This window comes from Oncorhynchus keta, unplaced genomic scaffold, assembly GCF_023373465.1.
Source record: "Oncorhynchus keta strain PuntledgeMale-10-30-2019 unplaced genomic scaffold, Oket_V2 Un_contig_1690_pilon_pilon, whole genome shotgun sequence".
Lineage (NCBI taxonomy): Eukaryota > Metazoa > Chordata > Actinopteri > Salmoniformes > Salmonidae > Oncorhynchus > Oncorhynchus keta.
The window spans coordinates 1,351,929-1,372,500 of NW_026280186.1; the positions used below are offsets into that span (position 1 = coordinate 1,351,929).

The window sequence follows — 20,572 nt, forward strand, 5'->3', positions numbered from 1 at the left end:
TCTCTGACCCACTAGAACCATTAGAGACAGATGATAGGAGCAGCTAGAACCGGGACGGTGTTTCTCTGACCCACTAGAACCATTAGAGACAGATGATAGGAGCAGCCAGGCCCGGGACAGTGTTTCTCTGACCCACTAGAACATTTAAGTCATTTAGCAGACATTCCAGTACAGAACCATTAGAGACAGATGATAGGAGCAGCCAGGACTGGGACTGTGTTTCTCTGACCCACTAGAACCATTAGAGACAGATGGTTACAGAGGACAAATTAACTGTAGGCACACACTGCACAATAGACAGAGCCGAGAGGGAGAGACAAAAAGTGTGTCTGTCTGATTGTGTGTTCTTCTAAGAGTCTCAGTGTGTGTGAATTCCATTCATATATGAGTGTGTGTGTTTTATCTGTGTGTGTGTGTGTAATGTGTCTGTCCGATGTCCGTTTCCTTTCCCGACCAATGGACCTCTCCATCTCCAGTCGGTTGAACTCTGTTTGAGCTGAACAGAAAGGGCATCCATCCATCTACATGACCTCCTGTCTCTCCCTATAGCCCAGTCAGAGGGCTCCGCGCTCGGGCATCTCTCAGTCCGACTGCCCCTGTAATGGGTCTGGTCTGTTTGTTCTCCCCTGTAGATCATTATATGCTATCTGCTGATTACTGAGGGCTGTGTGTGTGTGTGTGTGTGTGTGTGTGTGTGTGTGTGTGTGTGTGTGTGTGTGTGTGTGTGTGTGTGTGTGTGTGTGTGTGTGTGTGTGTGTGTGTGTGTGTGTGTGTGTGTGTGTGTGCGGTCATAAGACATTATGGTACAGTATATAGACCTCTGGGTCATGAGGTTTAAACCAGTACAGTTAACGAGCCAATTACATAAACACTTGCATTAGACATGGCCTATTATGGACAATGATAATATCCTTCACATTGTCATTGTTAACAGTTGTGTCCTTAAAGTCAAGCAGAGTGGATGGACAACAGAAATGAAAGGAGATATCAGGGAAACCCCAGACTGCCGTGTGCCTGTTTCAATACATTATTCTACAGGTACTGTAGACGAGAAGACTTAATCAAGTCGGGTTATTTTTGGACGACATCCCAGGCGACCTCGGCTGGGCGAGAGAGCAGAGATGAACATGGGCTGAAAGACTAGACGTTAGAGACTAGAGTGGACGTGTCGATTGCTCATTGGAAACGCACACAGCTTTGCTGATATCAGTGAGGGAATAGCTGTAAATAGATGTTTCCCCTCCATTTAGTTGTGTATTTCTTTCTAAGGGAGGGGGGCCCCTTTGAGCCATGCAGTAGGTCAGCAATCACTGTTGCAACTTTTCACTGGAGGGCCCAGACAGTGTTGAGAGAAGGAGAGAAGAAGAGGGGGTAGTGGGTAGTGGGGGCTAGGGGGCATCTACAGGCAGGGACCTGCAGACTGGCGAGGCTACGAGAAGCTGGAAGGCTGGGAGGATACACAACACACACACACTCACACACACTCCCTCCACTGAGAGAATCCCTCCAGGGTGAGCAAACACTTCTGTCTGTCTCGTTCCGGTGTCTCACTCAATTCAATTCAAAGGGCTTTATTGGCATGGGAAACATAGGTTAACATTGACAAAGCAAGTGTTAAAGATCATAAACTAAAGTGACATAAACAATCAAAAATGAACAGTAAACATTAAAAGTTTCAAAGAAATAGAGACATTTCATATTATTGTCGAAATGCAGTTTCGTAATGACGTGCAAATAGTTAAAGTACAAAAGGGAAAATAAATAAACATAAATATCGGTTGTATTTACAATGGTGTTTGTTCTTCACTTGTTGCCCTTTTCTTGTGGCAACAGGTCACAAATCTTGCTGCTGTGATGCACACTGTGGTATTTCAGACAGTAGAAATGGGAGTTTATCAAAATTGCATTTGTTTTCGAATTCTTTGTGCGTGTCTCTAATATGGTCATACATTTGGCAGGAGGTTAGGAACTCTCTCTCTCTCTCTCTCTCTCTCTCTCTCTCTCTCTCTCTCACACTCTCTCTCCCTCTCTCTCTCACTCTGTACCCCTTCACTCATACTTTCTCTCTCTATCTTCTCTCCCTCATGCCAGCATACTCCCCTGTTCCTCCTCCCTCCTTTCTTTACCAGTATTTTCTTATATTTATGATAACAGCACTGAGAAGGGTCGGTCTCCCTCCCTCTCGCCGTCTCTCTCCATCTCCTCTTGCTCTGTTTTCCCCCTGGAGCCTCTACCCTTGACCTCACCCCACCCTGCCCTCCCAGCCACCTACTCTCCACCTACTCTCCTTCCATCAGGGTTAGGGAGGAGGAGAGAACTATACAGGTGGTTTGTATTTTCCTCCCCCTCTCCATGCCCTCTGGTCTAACTCACTGGAAATCATATTCCAAGAAGACATAAGCTCATACAGGCCTAACCGAAGGGACTGGCTCGGGGAGGGAGAGGGGGGAGGATGAGAAGGAGGGGGGGAAGGCAGGGAGGTAGAGAGAGAGAGAGAGAGAGAGAGAGAGAGAGATTGAGAGAGAGAGAGAGAGAGAGAGAGAGAGAGAGAGAGAGAGAGAGAGAGAGAGAGAGAGAGAGAGAGAGAGAGAGAGAGAGAGAGAGAGAGAGGGGGAGGGAGGGGGAGGATGGCAGGGAGGTAGCGAGAGAGAGGGCGGGCGGGAGGGGAGAGAGAGGGGGGGCAGGGAGGTAGAGAGAGAGGGGTGAGGGAGGGGGAGGAAGGCAGGGAGGGGGAGAGAGAGAGAGAGGGGGACGGAGGGAGAGAGAAAGGGGGAGGAACAGAGGGAGGGGGAGGAAGGCAGGTAGGGAGAGAGAGAGAGTGGGAAAACTCATTGTCTTTTCTACACTGGCCCAACATTTACTCATGACCAAACAAAGGTTGCTTCAGACACCTTGTTACTGTATGTTTCTCTCGCTCTCTCTGGGCACGTCGAGGCGCGAGACAACCAGTGGCTTGGAAAGGTCATGTGAGCCGCGGCCAATCAGAGGAGCCTGTACTAGCATATGACGCCCCAAGGCATTGTGGGGGAATGGGGTAGAATGAAAAAAAATGGGACAGAAGACAACGAGACCAGTGTGTCGGAGGAGTCCGCAGCGTCCTTAAACACGCTACCCATCTGCTGTGTTCTCGACTGCGGTTACACAGTGGTCACAGTGTGGTCAGCTGGTTAAATAGTTCAAGGTCAATCGTCGTCAATCGATGGACTCTGCTGCTTCTCTGCGGTTAAGGTTAGTCCAAGGTCAAACTCAACCAGGATCACAACTCTTAGTGACGTAAAGCAGAGACGAGAGAGGTGAGTGTTCGTCTATAATGCAGCAACATAGTAAGTATTTCATTGGACGTAGTAAAGAGTTGGATTTCTTTCCTCTGATCGGGTTTAAATCAAACTGCCTTGAATCACATGTCACACCAGAAGTCTATTCCAGAGTAACACCGCACACGAGGACAACGTCCAATCTCAAGCAGTATGTATGTAGAGATAGCAAGACCAGCATGCTGAGCCCACACAATGTCCCAGTCCCGTCCAACACCCCTACTGCTGTTTATTCCTAACTAATTCATAAAGGACTTGAGGGAAATGGCGCAAGAACCCGGAAACAAGTTCCAAACGGTATTAATATTGCAAAACCGCCTCCTGTTCAACAAGCCACCACTCCCCCCTCACCCTAGCCCCCCTCCCAACCCCCCCTCCGAGTCATTGACAATAGCAGGAAGAGACACACAGCGCACTTTCGGGAAGTGGTCGTGCACGCTCGACACTGACCTACAAACCGTTTTTAAGACAAGTTCACCGTTGGAACCACACGTGTCCTTCTCCGCGCTCTCTATCTCACACCATTTGAAAGCCCACTTACTGTGAAGAGGAGTGCGGGAAAAGAGGGAGGAAAAGGAGGGGTGGAAAGGAGGGGTGCATGAGAAGCAGTAAACACCACACATGTAACGTTGACCCTCAATAACAGTCTGTAAGATGGATGGGCCATACGCTTGGCGAAGGCAGCCCACGCTCCCCACTACTCTTCATCTCAGGGCCTTGCCGTACCAGATTCCATGCAGTCTCTCTCTTAATTAGACACATGTGGTCTCTAAGACTCTAATCTATGCCATGCCACAGTACTGTGTAGACTAGAGCAGAGCAGGGCTCAAACTCACCAAGCGCCTGATCTGGGATCAGGTCCGCTCCTCTTATTCATCATGACGGAAAAGTCAAACCTGATCCTAGATCAGAACTCTTATTCAGAGACGCTTTGTTGAATACAGGCCCTGGGCAGAGCCAGGGCGGAGAAAGGGAGGGGCGCTAGGACCCTTGGAGTTGAAATGGCCCACCGTCACCACCTCTCTCATTTCTACCACAGCCTGGCCTGAAGTGGGTCTGCTTTGTATAAGCAGATGTATTTGATAGACGTTATTTTGTCATTTGGCTAAGAGTCACAGGCAGCACTACATTTTGAAAGCCCAAATTCACTAAACATGTTGGTAGTCACCTCGGGTTACAGCCTGTTTCAGCTAAATTACAGTACATTGAATGCGATGCTACCGAGCTACGTGGAATCTAGCCAGGCTATTCCCAGAGAGTTTCTTCTCCTCAGTCCTCATGCATAGCCATACTATAACACTAACAACCAGTGAGTTCATAAGAATGAAATAGGTAGCCCCACCAGCCTGGAAGTTGGTTCCCTCTGGAGCCAGCTGGAGCCTATAAATGGTGATTTTAACAAGGCTCGGGCCTAAGATCTCAAACCGTGCTGGAATGTTACCTGTGAACCCGTGCCAACAATCTGTCCCAAGGCCCAATAGATAACCACAAGGCAGAGAAGTGTATAGCAGTATTGCAGCCCAGAACTAAGGGAGGGCAGAGGGGACAAGAGGAGGGGTCGAGAGAGAGGGCCGAGAGAGAGGGGTGAGAGAGAGGTCCGAAAGAGAGGGCCGAGAGAGAGGGCCGAGAGAGAGGGCCGAGGGGTAGGAAAGGGGGACACAATATTGATAAACTGTGAAATATCACAGTAGCAAGATTTGTGACCTGTTGCCACAAGAAAAGGGCAACCAGAGAAGCACAAACACCATTGTAAATACAACCCATATGTATGTTCATTTATTTTCCCTTGTGTACTTTAACTATTTGCACATAATATGACATTTGAAATGTCTTTATTCTTTTGGAACTTTTGTGAGTGTAATGTTTATTGTACATTTTTATGTTAACATATGTTTCCCATGCCAATAAAGCCCTTAAATTGAATTGAATTGAGAGAGCGGCTGCCCAGTGACTCTGACTCAAGCATTCAACAGTCAACAGTTAAATCCAGAACAGACAAAGAATTCCTTATCTTTTTCGTTACATGCCATCTCACACATTTTCTGTTTATACATTCCCCCCCGTTCGGTGAGGTGAGGGGAGGGAGGGTTTTGAAGGCAGGAGGTGAGAGAGGGAGGGAGAGCAGGAGTTCTAGAAGAGAAGCTATGTTCCTTTAGTGACAACTGGATTTATACACAGACAGCTGCAACGAGCAGGATACCCACACAGCACAGTCCAGCCATACTCTTTAACACACACACAGACAGGAGTGCACTGACACACGCACACATGCACACGCACACACACACGCACACACGTACACATGCACACACACAGGACCCACAAACTCACTGAGAGACATTCCACACAGGCACTGGGCAAGACGGCACACATACGTGGCCCCGCCGCGGGGCCAGAGTTGGATCAAAACATCATTTTAAAAGATGTCCAATGACTTCTGAGTTGTGGATACATTTTCAGCGAGTGAGCAGAGCGAGTATCGGCTTGAATTTTCTCTCCCCTTTTGCCAATGCCCACAGCGTGAGGAAACTGGGATGTGCAGGGGTAAAAGAGGGTACGGCTGACTGTCAACGTTGTCTGGAACAGAGAAGAACAGCTCGGGGGAAGATTTATGTGGGAGATGTTTGTGCCCTAGCTGTTCTCCAGCAGACAATAAAAACTGAATTGACAGAGAGAGTGAGAGAGCGCCATGTTTAAACAGTGGAGAGTGGGGCCTCACAATGGAACATTGAAGCAGTGTGGTACCACATGAGATGTATCAATTGTCATTGGCAGTAGAAAAATGATACACATGTACAGTGAAGCCTAACGTGTACATCTACAGACAACCAGCGCCAGTGCAAATCAACAGTCCACTCTGAAACAGGTGCTGTCCAGACTCTAAAAGGGTTATCCGGCGGTCCCCATAAGAGGACCCTTTGAAGAACCCTTTTTGGTTCCAGGTAGAACCCTTTCCCCAGAGGGTTCTACATGGAAACTGAAAGTTCTACCTGGAACCAAAATGGGTTCCACCTGGAACCAAAAAGGCTTATCCTATGGGGACAGCTGAACCCTTTTGGGAACTCTTTTTTTCTAAGCGTGTCCCCGGTTTCAGAGGGCCTGCGTCACACTAGGGGAAACTACCAGCAGTCATGCCACACAAGTCAAGTCACACACACTTTGACACACACACTCCGACACCCCTCTGGTGTCACCCCTAATGGCTACAGCTCTGTCACGCTATGGGGCTACACTGATCCCCCATGCACCCCCCGTTAACGGCGGCCACTCATGTTCCCACGGCGACGAGGGGGGAATTGACGGCTTCTCAGAGACGCCAGTTCCCCAGGTCAACGACCTCGACTGCCTCGTCGCGTTGTGCTGCATTCTGGGAAGATGAACTAAACATACTCAGAAGGTGAACTGTAACTGGGCTCGGGTTTATGCTGGGTCAAGATGTATATACTGGTCTCTAAGCCTGATATGATGCTCAGGAGAAATACTGGGGGGAAATGAGAGATGAGAAACTTGCTCAGCGACTTGTTCAGAAATAGGGCGACGGGCGTAATCATTTCTGATGGACACCTTTACAGAAAGAGAGAGTGGAAGAGGATGAACAGATATAATGAAGAAAAGTCAAGAAAAAAAGTCAAGCCTATAGAATTTATAATGATTGTTGTATGGCAAGAGTCAAGGAGATAAAATATGAAGGGAGGTAGTGGGAAACAGGGGATAGTATATACTATTTTTGAGAGAGGGCAGAGGGAGAAAAAATGAAAAACAAAAGAGTGTTGTTGGACAGAAACACAGACAGACAGACAGACAGACAGACAGACAGACAGACAGACACAACAGACAACCAGAGAGCCCATCCTTGAGGGGTGCTAGATTACATTAGCGCCAGCTGCTTCCTTTGTGTGGTTTTACGGTTAGGGCCCGAAAAGCTGCTAAAATTTCACTTCATCTGCTCCAGAAACCCAAGTGTTAGCCACTCAAATGGGGGCTAAAAGCACCACTCTCAGATAACTAAAGGGAGAATACGCTAATAATAGCTGCCCACAGCTTCTCAGGCAGCCCATAGGCGAAGCCACGACCGGGCATCCATTTTGTGTAAGCAAAGTAGGTGGCGTTTTAGTGCATAGGAAACTGGCTGCCCCTGTGTGCGACTGGCCAGTAGTAGAGCCCTAATGGTGGTGGTGGTCAGAGCCACCAGAGAACCAGACAGCATCCCCACCTCTCCCCCTGGTCTGTTCATCCTCTAGTGATTAGCCTATGCTAATACCCTGACTGACCCGCACTTTCTTTTAAGCCACCGGCGGGACCGCTACCCAACAACAGCTGTGGGCACTTTGGCTTTAAATTAAGCGGGGAGATATGGGGGGGGGGTTAGGTAGTATGAACACCAACAATGTAATCCTTTTAAAACTGAACAAAATTCCAGCAAACTTGCTATACACAAATGTGTGTGCCTGCATTTGGCATGTGTGTGTGTGTGTGTGTGTGTGTGTGTGTGTGTGTGTGTGTGTGTGTGTGTGTGTGTGTGTGTGTGTGTGTGTGTGTGTGTGTGTGTGTGTGTGTGTGTGTGTGAGACAGATAAAGAGAGGAAGAGAGGCCCCTCTGCGCCGACCCTCAGATAATGACATGACAGGATCCAGACAGGGACGACGGAGTATAGGGGGAGGAGGATACGTGGTGAGGGATAGAGAGGGGAGACGGAGGGGGGTTGGCCGGGGGAAGGCCAGTCAGTCCAGTCGGTCGGTGGGGTGGGGGAGGGGAGGGGCAGAGAGGGGGGGCACCGTCCATCAGTGGTCTGGGAGAGATTTTCACTTCCAAAATGTTTGCAGGGAACACATACATCCTACCACACAGTGAGACCTTGGCTGGAGCTGCACTGATGAGGGGAGAGGGGGTCTGGTATCTCTCTCACACAGCTCTCGCCTTAACATCGTCCTCTACACTAAAGATGCTGAGTTCTCACCGGACTAACTGAAGAGACTGACTGAAAGATTTTTCTATCTAAATATTATTAAAGCTATGTAAAGAATAGTGTACTGGTAAAGAGAGAGAGAGAGAGAGAGAGAGAGAGAGAGAGAGAGAGAGAGAGAGAGAGAGAGAGAGAGAGAGAGAGAGAGAGAGAGAGAGGGTTGTGCTTGCCTCCCAGTTTATTTTACCTTGGTTTCAGTTTCCAAGGAGTCAGATGTGTTGACTTAAGCTCCTACACTACTTGTTGGAACAGGAGTCGAGAATGAGAGGGAGAGAGAGAGAGAGAGAGAGAGAGAGAGAGATCGAGAGAGAGGGAGAGAGAGAGAAATTGGAAGGAGAGACACGCTAAAGCAAATGAACCTTCTAAATTCGAGAGAGTCGCCCTCCTTGGACTCCGAGGTTGGATCCAGAGTGGCACCAGATGATGAGAGACAAATCACTGGCCTTATTACCAACCAGCAGTCTGTCCCTCCAACGTCGCACATGGCACTAGTGTGAACGTCTGGGGAAGGACGGGGCATGTACAGCATGAACAATGTGGCCCAGCACAGCACAGCGGCACAGACCAGACAGTTTCTCATAGAAAAGTATATGTTTCAAAGCATAAAACCATTTCTCTGGCACTATAGGATAAGAGTTGTAGTAAAGGTGTTTGGCTGACGGATCCCCTTGGCTGATAACACAATGCTGCCTGGCTGGTCAACAGGAAGGAGAGGGGGAAAATAGCCAAAACCGCTATAGAGAGAGAGTACAGTGGTCACCTTGGACTCTGAGCCAAACTTCAGAGGCTTCCTGTCTGCGATGGTGTCTATGATGACATCTGGGCTACAAGTTAAACACACATCAAGGTCAAGGAAACGTGGGAGTCTGTCCAGACCATAGCACCTCTGACAGGTCCGAAAGGCTGCTTCAATTGTTCTCAGATCAGTTCTAAAACCTGTTTACCAGATATGAAAAGTCTGCATGGCAGCTTAAACTGTTCTGAGACACAAGCCTTTTAAGATGATTTAGAAGGGAAAGTGCAGGGGTGATTTGGGGTTGGCATTTTTTTCTCACTTTACTTTCATTTTTTATCAGTTTGAGGTACATATTAAGCAAGTTACATTGTAATAAAGTTCTCATAGTCCATTTTCCCAGAAATCACACTAAATCAAACCACATTTAACTCGGTCAAACTCCAGTGAAGTCCAGCCATAACAGTCATAACATAATCCTGACATCACAATCACATCACGGCCTGGTTGCTACTGTGACCCCATTAACAAGTAGGTTACCATGGGGACATCTTAGCCCTGAGATAAACAACAATACCACGTCTGAAAACATCCAGACCTCATCTCCCTCCCTCCCTCCCTCCCTCCCTCCCTCCCTCCCTCCCTCCCTCCCTCCCTCCCTCCCTCCCTCTCCTCTCTCTCTCTCTCTCTCTCTCTCTCTCTCTCTCTCTCCCTCCCCCTCCCTCCCTCCCTCCCCTCCCTCCCTCCCTCCCTCCCCTCCCTCCCTCCCTCCCTCCCTCCCTCCCTCCCTCCCCCCTCCCTCCCTCTCCTCTCCCTCTCCCTCCCCCTCCCTCCCTCCCTCTCTCCTCTCCCTCTCTCCCTCTCTCTCCCTCTCTCTCCCTCCTCCCTCCCTCTCCCTCTCTCTCCCTCCCTCCCTCCCTCCCTCCCTCCCTCCCTCCCTCCCTCCCTCCCTCCCTCCCTCCCTCCCTCCCTCCCTCCTCTCTCTCTCTCTCTCTCCCTCTCTCCCTCCCTCCCTCCCTCCCTCCCTCTCTCCCTCCCTCCCTCCCTCCCTCTCTCTCTCTCTCTCTCCCTCCCTCTCTCTCTCTCTCTCTCCCTCCCTCTCTCTCTCTCCCCCTCCCTCCCTCCCCCCTCCCTCCCTCCCTCCCACCCCCCTCCCTCCCTCCCTCCCCCTCCCTCCCTCCCCCCTCCCCCTCCCTCCCTCCCACCCCCTCCCTCCCTCCCTCCCCCTCCCTCCCTCCCTCCCCCTCCCCCCTCCCTCCCTCCCCCCCCTCCCTCCCTCCCTCCCTCCCTCCCTCCCTCATGCATAATGTATTATAATGTATCCAGTACAAGGATGTGGGAACACGGCAGTTCCACAGAGTCTTCTGCCTTTCTCAGTCGGATGTCACGCGAATGGGTCCATGAACCCTACGAACTCTCACTCCTTCTCTCACCCTCTCTCTCTCTGGTCTTTCTACACACTTAGAGAAAAGCTGCTATCTTGAACCTAAAAGGTTTCTTTGGCTGTCCCCATAGGAGAACCCTTTGAAGAACCCCATTTGGTTCCAGGTAGGGTTCTCCTATGGGGACAGCCAAAGAAACCTTTTGGGAACCCTTTTTATCTAAGAGTGTATCCCTCCCTCTTCTCCCTACCTCTCCATGCTATGTCTCTGTCTCGCTCTCTCTCTCTCTCTCTCTTTCTCTCTCACTTTCCCTCTCTCTCCCTCTATCCCACCCTCCATTCCTCTCCCTCTCCCTCCTCACCAGACACATGGCCGGAGAGAGCAGACAGCCATCTGGGAGTGGTGGCCGGCTTTGTCTGGGTCCATCACCCCCCCTAAAACACCCCTCACCCACTCACCATTACTATCCCCAAATGTGAAAGTCTCTTCTCATACAATCTGCACATATACATATGCAAATGTGTGTGTGAGTGTGTTTGTGTGTTTGTGTGGCGGGGGGGTCGCTAAGAGCAGCCGTCATCACACACAGTGAGAGAAGAGACATTCATCCTATATCTTCACGCCAAACTAACAACCGATGCATGTGCCGCTCAAGAAAATAAAGAAGTATGTTTGAGAGAAAGAGAGAAGGAAAGAAAGAGAGAACGAGAGCTCATGTTTAAAGAAGAGGCGAAAGACAAGAAGAACCTGCCCATATACAAAGAGAGTAATGGTCAGAGATTTGTATCATGTAGTAACCAAAAAAGTGTTAAACAAATGAAAATATATTTATATTTGAGATTCTTCAAAGTAGCCAGCCACTCTTTGCCTTGATGACGGCTTTGCACACTCTTGGCATTCTTTCAACCAGCTTCATGAGGTAGTCACCTGGAATGCATTTCAATTCAAAGGTGTGTCTTGTTAATTTGTGCAACTTCTTAATGCTTAATCGATCTTAATGCATTTGAGCCAATCAATTGTGACAAGGTAGGGGTGGTTAACAAAAGATTCGGTAAAATACCAAGTCCATATTATGGCAAGACCAGCTCAAATAAGAAAAGAGAAATGACAGTCCGTCAATCCAGAAAGTTTCAAGAACATTGAAAGTGTCTTCAAGTGCATCAAGAGCTATGATGAAACTGGCTCTCATGAGGACCACCAAAGGAAAGGAAGACCCATAGTTACCTCTGCTGCAGAGGATGAGAGATTTGCTTGGGTTAAGAAACACGAGCAATGGACATTAGACCGGTGAAAATCTGTCCTTCGGTCTGATGAGACCAAATTTGAGGTTTTTGGTTCCAACCTCTTTGTCTTTGTGAGACGCAGAGTAGGTGAACGGATGATCTCCACATGTGTGGTTCCCACCGTGAAGCATGGAGGAGGAGGTGTGATGGTGTGGGGGTGCTTTACTGGTGACACTGTCGGTGATTTATTAAGAATTCAAGATACACTTAACCAGCATGGCTACCACAGCATTCTGCAGCGATACGCCATCCCATCTTGTTTGCGCTTAGTGGGACTATAATTTGTTTTTCAACCGGACAATAACCCAAAACACCCCTCCAGGCTGTGTAAGGGCTATTTGACCAATGACAGTGATGGAGTGCTGTATCAGATGACCTGGCCTCCACAATCACCCGACCTCAACCCAATTGAGATGGTTTGGGATGAGTTGGACTGCAGAGTGAAGGAAAAGCAGCCAACAAGTTCTCAGCATATGTGGGAACTGCTTCAAGACTGTTGGAAAACGCATTCCAGGTGAAGCTGGTTGAGAGAACGCCAAGAGTGTGCAAAGCTGTCATCAAGGCAAAGCGTGGCTACTTTGAAGAATCTCAAATATAAATATATTTTGATTTGTTTAACACTTTTTTGGTTACTACACAATTCCATTTGTGTTATTTCATAGTTTTAATGTCTTCACTATTATTCTACAATGTAGAAAATAGTAAAAAAATAAAGAAAAACCCCTGAATGAGTAGGTGTGTCCACACTTTTGACTGGTACTGTATATCCACAGTTTCCCTCTGGCACATGAGGAATGAGGAAGTAATTTCTTCATAAATATGCTAAAAGAATTGATCAATGAAAGCTACTTGGACCAAGGTGTTTCAACAACACCCACCATCTCCCCGAAGGATCCCATAGAGAATGGCCACGATGGGAAAGAAACACATCTTTTCATAGATCAGACATGAATATCTCAATGAATATTTCATTCAAAAAAATGCCTTAAGACAATGAAATAGTCCATTGATTAGTTGGTGGGGTGGTTTGTCCATAAGGGTTAGAATGGGGTTTTCTTGGTGAAATGTTAAGGCGATATTCTAACTACTTAGCATGTACGATGTGATGTGTTCCCACATAAAGAAATACTATAGTGTTCACTACTCTTTATACTGTATTTATACTGTAGTAAACTGTTTTTGCATACTTTCCTGAATTCTGCAAAAACACTACAGTGAATATGGTAGGATTTACTGTAGTATACTGAAGTATTTACAGTTTACTATAGTATAAATACTGTAGTAAAAAAAAGAGTAGTATATACTATAGTATTTACTGTAGTGTTTTGCGGCCTGTAGTATACTGTAGTATTTACTGTAGTGTTTTTGGGGACATTACTGCAGCATTTACTAAAGTGTTTAATATCTTTGACATAGAAGTGGGGGTCCTTCGCCTTCAGGAAACCTACTGGAGAAATACTCAAAGAGCTGATTTACCATAACCTCTAGGTAGGTAGGTAGGTAGGTAGGTAGGTAGGACTAGTTCCCAAACAGAGAGTTCAGAACTTCTGCTCTTTTTCATAACCTGTAAGGAAAACAATATATGGTCTACACTTGGCATGTAGGTTTCTCATGTGTGGCACAAATGTGGATATGGGGGAGGGGAATGGGCAGGGTATATGCAATTTAAATACAGTAGTTTTTACTACAGTAAAAAAAAAATGAGTTTTTGCAGAGTGTAGTGCTTTTTCTGACATTTGTTTGGTGGATTTTACTATAGTATTCTACAGTATACTACACAATTATATAGTACGTACTACACATGATCAAGGGATACTACAGTGTCTAGTATAGTATCCTACAGTATACTACATTTTAATACAGAATTCTATAGTAAGTACTGGTGTATTCTATAGTAAACTATAGTCTTCTTTATGTGGGTTTGGACTGAATTTCTAGCCTGATCCCAGATCTGTTTGTGCTGTTTTGCCTTCTCATATAGTCACTGTCATGCCATTAATGACCATAGCAAGACAGTAAAAACAGATCTGGGATTAGGCTACTGGATATCTGCCTGACCTTCAGCTGTCTGTGACCATTTCTCATCAGCTACATACACCAGACCTGAGTACAGGAAGACAACAGTAAGACAACAGGAAGACAACAGGAAGACAACAGGAAGGCAACAGGGAGACAACAGGGACACCTGTGAAGCAAGTGCAGAAGGGTGACTCCTCTAAGCCCTTCAATTCTCACCACCAACACCTTCAGCATAACACTACATCACACACGGAACAGAGTAACACACACACACACACACATACACACACATACACACACACACATACACACACACACAGACAGACACACACAAACACGCACACAGGCACTGGCTAACTAACCAGTCTGAACTGGTTCTGACATAGATAAACCAGAGCCTTGTCTTTTTTCGCCTCCGGACAAAAAATATCCTGGTAGCATTCGATCTAGACTCAACAGGTATAAGGGAGATGTGTGCGTGTGTGTCTCCCTAGACCTTCCAGGCCTGGACCACTGCCAAGTTCATCTGTTAATGGACAGCCACTCTGAGGGCCGAGCCATCCCTCCTTCATTCCCCCCTCCAGCAGCCGTCCCTACTCACGACCCCCCCCCCACACACACACCCAACCTCTCCAACCCACCACGCCTGCCCAGATACAGGCCTCTCCCCTCCTCTCTCCCTTTTTCTCTTCCCTAGACGTAGATAACTCCTGCTCCTTTCTCTCTCCTTCTCCCCTCTCCCCCCTTCCTCTTCTCTTCTCCCCCTCCCCTCCTCCCACTCTATTCAAGATAAACAAAGTGCTTCAAGTTCAGGGGACACCCTGGGACCCTTTAACAAAGCCATCTATCATCCTGTCTGCCAGGCCAGGCCTCTCTCTCTCAGCCACCACCAGCCCTGCTGCTGTCTCTACCTCTTCTGGTCTCTGTCTCCATATAGTACTCTCTCTCTCTTTACCTCTCCTCCTGCTGTCTCTATAGCTTCTGGTCTCTGTCTCCATATAGTACTCTCTCTCTCTCTTTACCTCTCCTCCTGCTCTCTCTCTCTCTCTACCTCTCCTCCTGCTCTCTCTCTCTCTCTTTACCTCTCCTCCTGCTCTCTCTCTCTCTCTCTCTCTCTCTCTCTTTACCTCTCTCTCTCTCTCTTTACCTCTCCTCCTGCTCTCTCTCTTTTACCTCTCTCTCTCTCTCTCTCTCTCTTTACCTCTCCTCCTGCTATCTCTCTCTCTTCTCTTTACCTCTCTCTCTCTCTCTCTCTCTTTACCTCTCCTCCTGCTCTCTCTCTCTCTCTCTCTCTCTCTCTTTACCTCTCTCTCTCTCTTTACCTCTCCTCCTGCTCTCTCTTTACCTCTCTCTCTCTCTCTCTCTCTCTCTCTCTTTACCTCTCCTCCTGCTATCTCTCTCTCTTTACCTCTCTCTCTCTCTTTACCTCTCTCTCGCTCTCTTTACCTCTCCTCCTGCTCTCTCTCTTTACCTCTCTCTCTCTTTACCTCTCTCTCTCTCTCTTTACCTCTCCTCCTGCTCTCTCTCTCTCTCTCTCTCTTTACCTCTCTCTCTCTCTCTCTTTACCTCTGCTCCTGCTCTCTCTGCCTCGGCCTCTCAGGCAGCCTCTATGCTCCAGCCGGACAATTTCCCCTTTGTGCTCCCGTCAGAAACACACCAACCCCCACGGGCCTAGGAGACTAGCCCCCCGTGCTCCTACCCCCCACACACACACCTCATGCCAGGGGGCTTGAGGAGGGCTTGACCAGTCACTTTAAATGCCTTGGAGCCACTCCTCCGTCTCTCTTACCACGGGTAAGGCTGTACTAGGACAATTAATACTGTTGGCGGCTTGATAGGTGGTAGAAAGAGGAGTACCAGGAAGGGACATCAGGGCTGTAGAACTATGTAAACACAGTGAAGTCTATGGAGGCTGTGTAGAGTAAGATATCGACACAGCTGGGAGGTAGTCTATAGGAGAAGTCTCATTCAGTTATACTGAGAGGGAATCAGTCAATGTAATGTGGTCTCCAGGTCTCTACTACTCTCCTCCCTAAATGTGCTCTGAGGAAGACAGAGAGAGAGAGAGAGAGAGAGAGAGAGAGAGAGAGAGAGAGAGAGAGAGAGAGAGAGAGAGAGAAATAGAGGAAGACAGAGAGAGAGAGAGACAAGTTTCTCCTGGCTAACGATTGCAATGAGAGCCGGCTAATCAACTCTTGACACCTAGAACTCACTCCAGGTGAGAGACTCAGCATAACAGTACACACACACACACACACACACACACACACACACACACACACACACACACACACACACACACACACACACACACACACACACACACACACACACACACACACACACACACACACACACACACACACACACACACACACACACACACACACCACCTGAGAGATCAGGGAGCTACTGACAACACACACACACTCATTAGCAGTTAACTAACGTGGACACACACACAGCCACAAGTGTCCACAGCCCCTCCAGTCTCCCGTCGAAGGTCTGGCCTGTTCATTTTAGAGTGCTAAATTATCCATTAAATGTTATCAAGTCTAAATTATCCATTAAATGTTATCAAGTCTAAATTATCCATTAGATGTTATCAAGTCTAAATTATCCATTAGATGTTATCAAGTCTGAATTATCCATTAGATGTTATCAAGTCTGAATTATCCATTAGATGTTATCAAGTCTGAATTATCCATTAGATGTTATCAAGTCTGAATTATCCATTAGATGTTATCATGTCTGAATTATCCATTAGTTCAAGTCTTAGCATGCCAATATCATTCATCTAGGAGACATCAATGATTCATAGACCAGCAGCATCATCACGCTGCATTGGGACGGACTACTGGGAGCATGACACTGCATGCAAAATACATGCACACATATTTAGGTCAGACGAGCACACACTCATTCAGGACACTCACACAGTCAGACGAGCACACACACTCATTCAGGACACTCACACAGTCAGACGAGCACACACACTCATTCAGGATACTCACACAGTCAGACGAGCACACACACTCATTCAGGACACTCACACAGTCAGACGAGCACACACACTCATTCAGGATACTCACTCAGTCAGACGAGCACACACACACTCATTCAGGACACTCACACAGTCAGACGAGCACACACACACTCATTCAGGATACTCACACAGTCAGACGAGCACACACACTCATTCAGGATACTCACACAGTCAGACGAGCACACACACTCATTCAGGACACTCACACAGTCAGACGAGCACACACACTCATTCAGGATACTCACACAGTCAGACGAGCACACACACTCATTCAGGACACTCACACAGTCAGACGAGCACACACACTCATTCAGGATACTCACACAGTCAGACGAGCACACACACACTCATTCAGGACACTCACACAGTCAGACGAGCACACACACTCATTCAGGATACTCACACAGTCAGACGAGCACACACACTCATTCAGGATACTCACACAGTCAGACGAGCACACACACTCATTCAGGATACTCACACAGTCAGACGAGCACACACACTCATTCAGGACACTCACACAGTCAGACGAGTACACACACTCATTCAGGATACTCACACAGTCAGACTAGCACACACACTCAGGATGACACAGTCAGGCTGACACACACACTCAGGATGACACAGACAGCCTGACACACACTCTCAGGATGACACAGTCAGGCTGACACACACACACGCACACACGCACGCACACGCACAGACACACTCAGGATGACACAGTCAGGCTGACACACACACTCAGGATGACACAGTCAGGCTGACACACACACACACTCAGGATGACACAGACAGGCTGACAAACACACTCAGGATGACACAGTCAGGCGGACACACACACACACTCAGGATGACACAGACAGGCTGACAAACACACACACACTAAGGATGACCCAGTCAGACTGACACACACACACTCAGGATGACACAGTCAGGCTGTCACACACACACTCAGGATGACAGTCAGGCTGAGACACACACACACACACACACACACACACACACACACACACACACACACACACACACACACACTCTCTCTCAGGATGACCCAGTCAGTCAGGCTGACACACACACACACACACACACACACACACACACACACACACACACACACACACACACTCAGGATGACACAGTCAGGCTGACACACACACACACACACACACACACACACACACACACACACACACACACACACACACACACACACACACACACACACACACTCAGGATGACACAGTCAGGCTGACACACACACACACACACACACACACACACACACACACACACACACACACACACACACACACACACACACACACACACACACACACACACACACACACACACACACACACTCAGGATGACACAGTCAGGCTGACACACACACACTCAGGATGACACAGTCAGGCTGACACACACACACACACACACACACTCAGGATGACACAGTCAGACTGACACACACACACACACTCAGGATGACACAGTCAGACTGACACACACACACACACTCAGGATGACACAGTCAGACTGACACACACACACATTCAGGATGACACAGTCAGACTGACACACACACACTCAGGATGACACAGTCAGACTGACACACACACTCAGGATGACACAGTCAGACTGACACACACACACACACTCAGGATCACACAGTCAGACTGACACACACACACACACACACACACACACACACACACACACACACACACACACACACACACACACACACACACACACACACACACACACACACACACATACACTCAGGATGACACAGTCAGACTGACACACACACACACACTCAGGATGACACAGTCAGACTGACACACACACACACACTCAGGATGACACAGTCAGACTGACACACACACACACACTCAGGATGACACAGTCAGACTGACACACACACACACACTCAGGATGACACAGTCAGACTGACACACACACACATTCAGGATGACACAGTCAGACTGACACACACACACACACACTCAGGATGACACAGTCAGACTGACACACACACACACACTCAGGATGACACAAGTATGAATGCTGATGTGTAAGACATTTGTAAGACTCTCCTGCATTGTTCCCTTCAACCATCTCTCTCTCTTCATTCCTCCATACATCCCTCCATCCCCACCTCTCCTTCAATTCCCCCTCTTTTTACTACCATAGCTCCTCTCTCTCTCTCTCTCTCTCTCTCTCTCTCTCTCTCTCTCTCTCTCTCTCTCTCTCTCTCTCTCTCTCTCTCTCTCTCTCTCTTTCTTTCTCTCTCTCTCTCTCTCTCTCTCTCTCTCTCTCTCTCTCGCTACAGCTTTCTCTCCATCCTTCCACCTCTCTCATCTCCTGCTGTGTCCTGGCAGCCAGGCAGGGCAGACATGTTCAGAATGCACGGCAATAATGGCCTAATCAAAAATGCAAAACAATTGGCAATTACCGTGAGGAGGCCTAACGCTCATTAGAATTTACAGCAAGGTAATGAACTGAGAGTCTGGCTGCCCACTCCATGAATATTCATATATTCAGATAAAGCAATCAGGGCTTTGAAGATTAAAGAAGAGGAACGCTTCAAATTCAAATGAGGGACGGAGGAGAGGAGACCGGCATATCATCAGTGAGATTCAGGATGGACGTAAAGAGTGGATGGAGGTTGGAAATAAGAGGCTGTGTAGTGTGTGTGTGTGTGTGTGTGTGTGTGTGTGTGTGTGTGTGTGTGTGTGTGTGTGTGTGTGTGTGTGTGTGTGTGTGTGTGTGTGTGTGTGTGTGTGTGTGTGTGTGTGTGTGTGTGTGTGTGCTCATTCACTTAAAATCCTCACACCAAACTGCACATACATCATGATAGCTGTTTTTAATGAATCAACCAAAAGCAAAAACATATCAACTCCACCACAGCTTCGTGGTTCTAATTAGAGGTCGACCGATTATGATTTTTCAACGCTGATACCATACCGATTATTGGAGGACCAAAAAAGGACGATACGATTAATCGGACGATTTTTAAAATGTATTTGTAATAATGACAATTACAACAATACTGAATGAACACTTATTTTAACTTAATATAATACATCAATAAAATCAATTTAGCCTCAAATAAATAATGAAACATGTTCAATTTGGTTTAAATAATGTAAAAACAAAGTGTTGGAGAAGAAAGTAAAAGTGCAATATGTGCCATGTAAGAAAGCTAACGTTTAAGTTCCTTGCTCAGAACATGAGAAAATATGAAACCTGGTGGTTCCTTTTAACATTAGTCTTCAATATTCCCAGGTAAGAAGTTTTAGGTTGTAGTTATTATAGGAATTATAGGACTATTTCTCTCTATACCATTTGTATTTCATTAACCTTTGACTATTGGATGTTCTTATAGGCACTTTAGTATTGCCAGTGTAACAGTATAGCTTCCGTCCCTCTCCTTGCTCCTCCCTGGGGTCGATCCAGGAACACAACAACAACAGCCACCAACGAAGCAGCGTTACCCATGCAGAGCAAGGGGAACAACTACTTCAAGTCTCAGAGCGAGTGACGTTTGAAACGCTATTAGCGCGCACCCCGCTAACTAGTTAGCCATTTCACAAAGGTTACACCAGCCCAATCTCGGGAGTTGATAGGCTTGAAGTCATAAACAGCGCAATGCTTGTCGCACCACGAAGAGCTGCTGGCAAAAGGCACGAAAGTGCTGTTTGAATGAATGCTTACGAGCCTGCTTCTGCCTACCACCGCTCAGTCAGACTGCTCTATCAAATCATAGACTTAGTTATAACATAATAACACACAGAAATACGAGCCCTAGGTCATTAATATGGTTGAA

At 47.5% G+C, this 20,572-nt stretch overlaps 1 protein-coding gene and 1 non-coding gene across 2 annotated transcripts in view; both read right to left on the minus strand.

Moving 5' to 3' along the window:
* The window catches only part of LOC127919542 (B-cell lymphoma/leukemia 11A-like), a 55,670-nt gene that overhangs the window by 16,343 nt on the left and 18,755 nt on the right, over nucleotides 1-20,572 (minus strand). The gene's annotated exons all lie outside the window — the stretch shown is intronic.
* On the minus strand, nucleotides 13,096-13,153 carry LOC118379928 (U7 small nuclear RNA). Its single transcript, XR_004824751.1, has one exon. It is a non-coding gene; the product is annotated as a U7 small nuclear RNA (small nuclear RNA).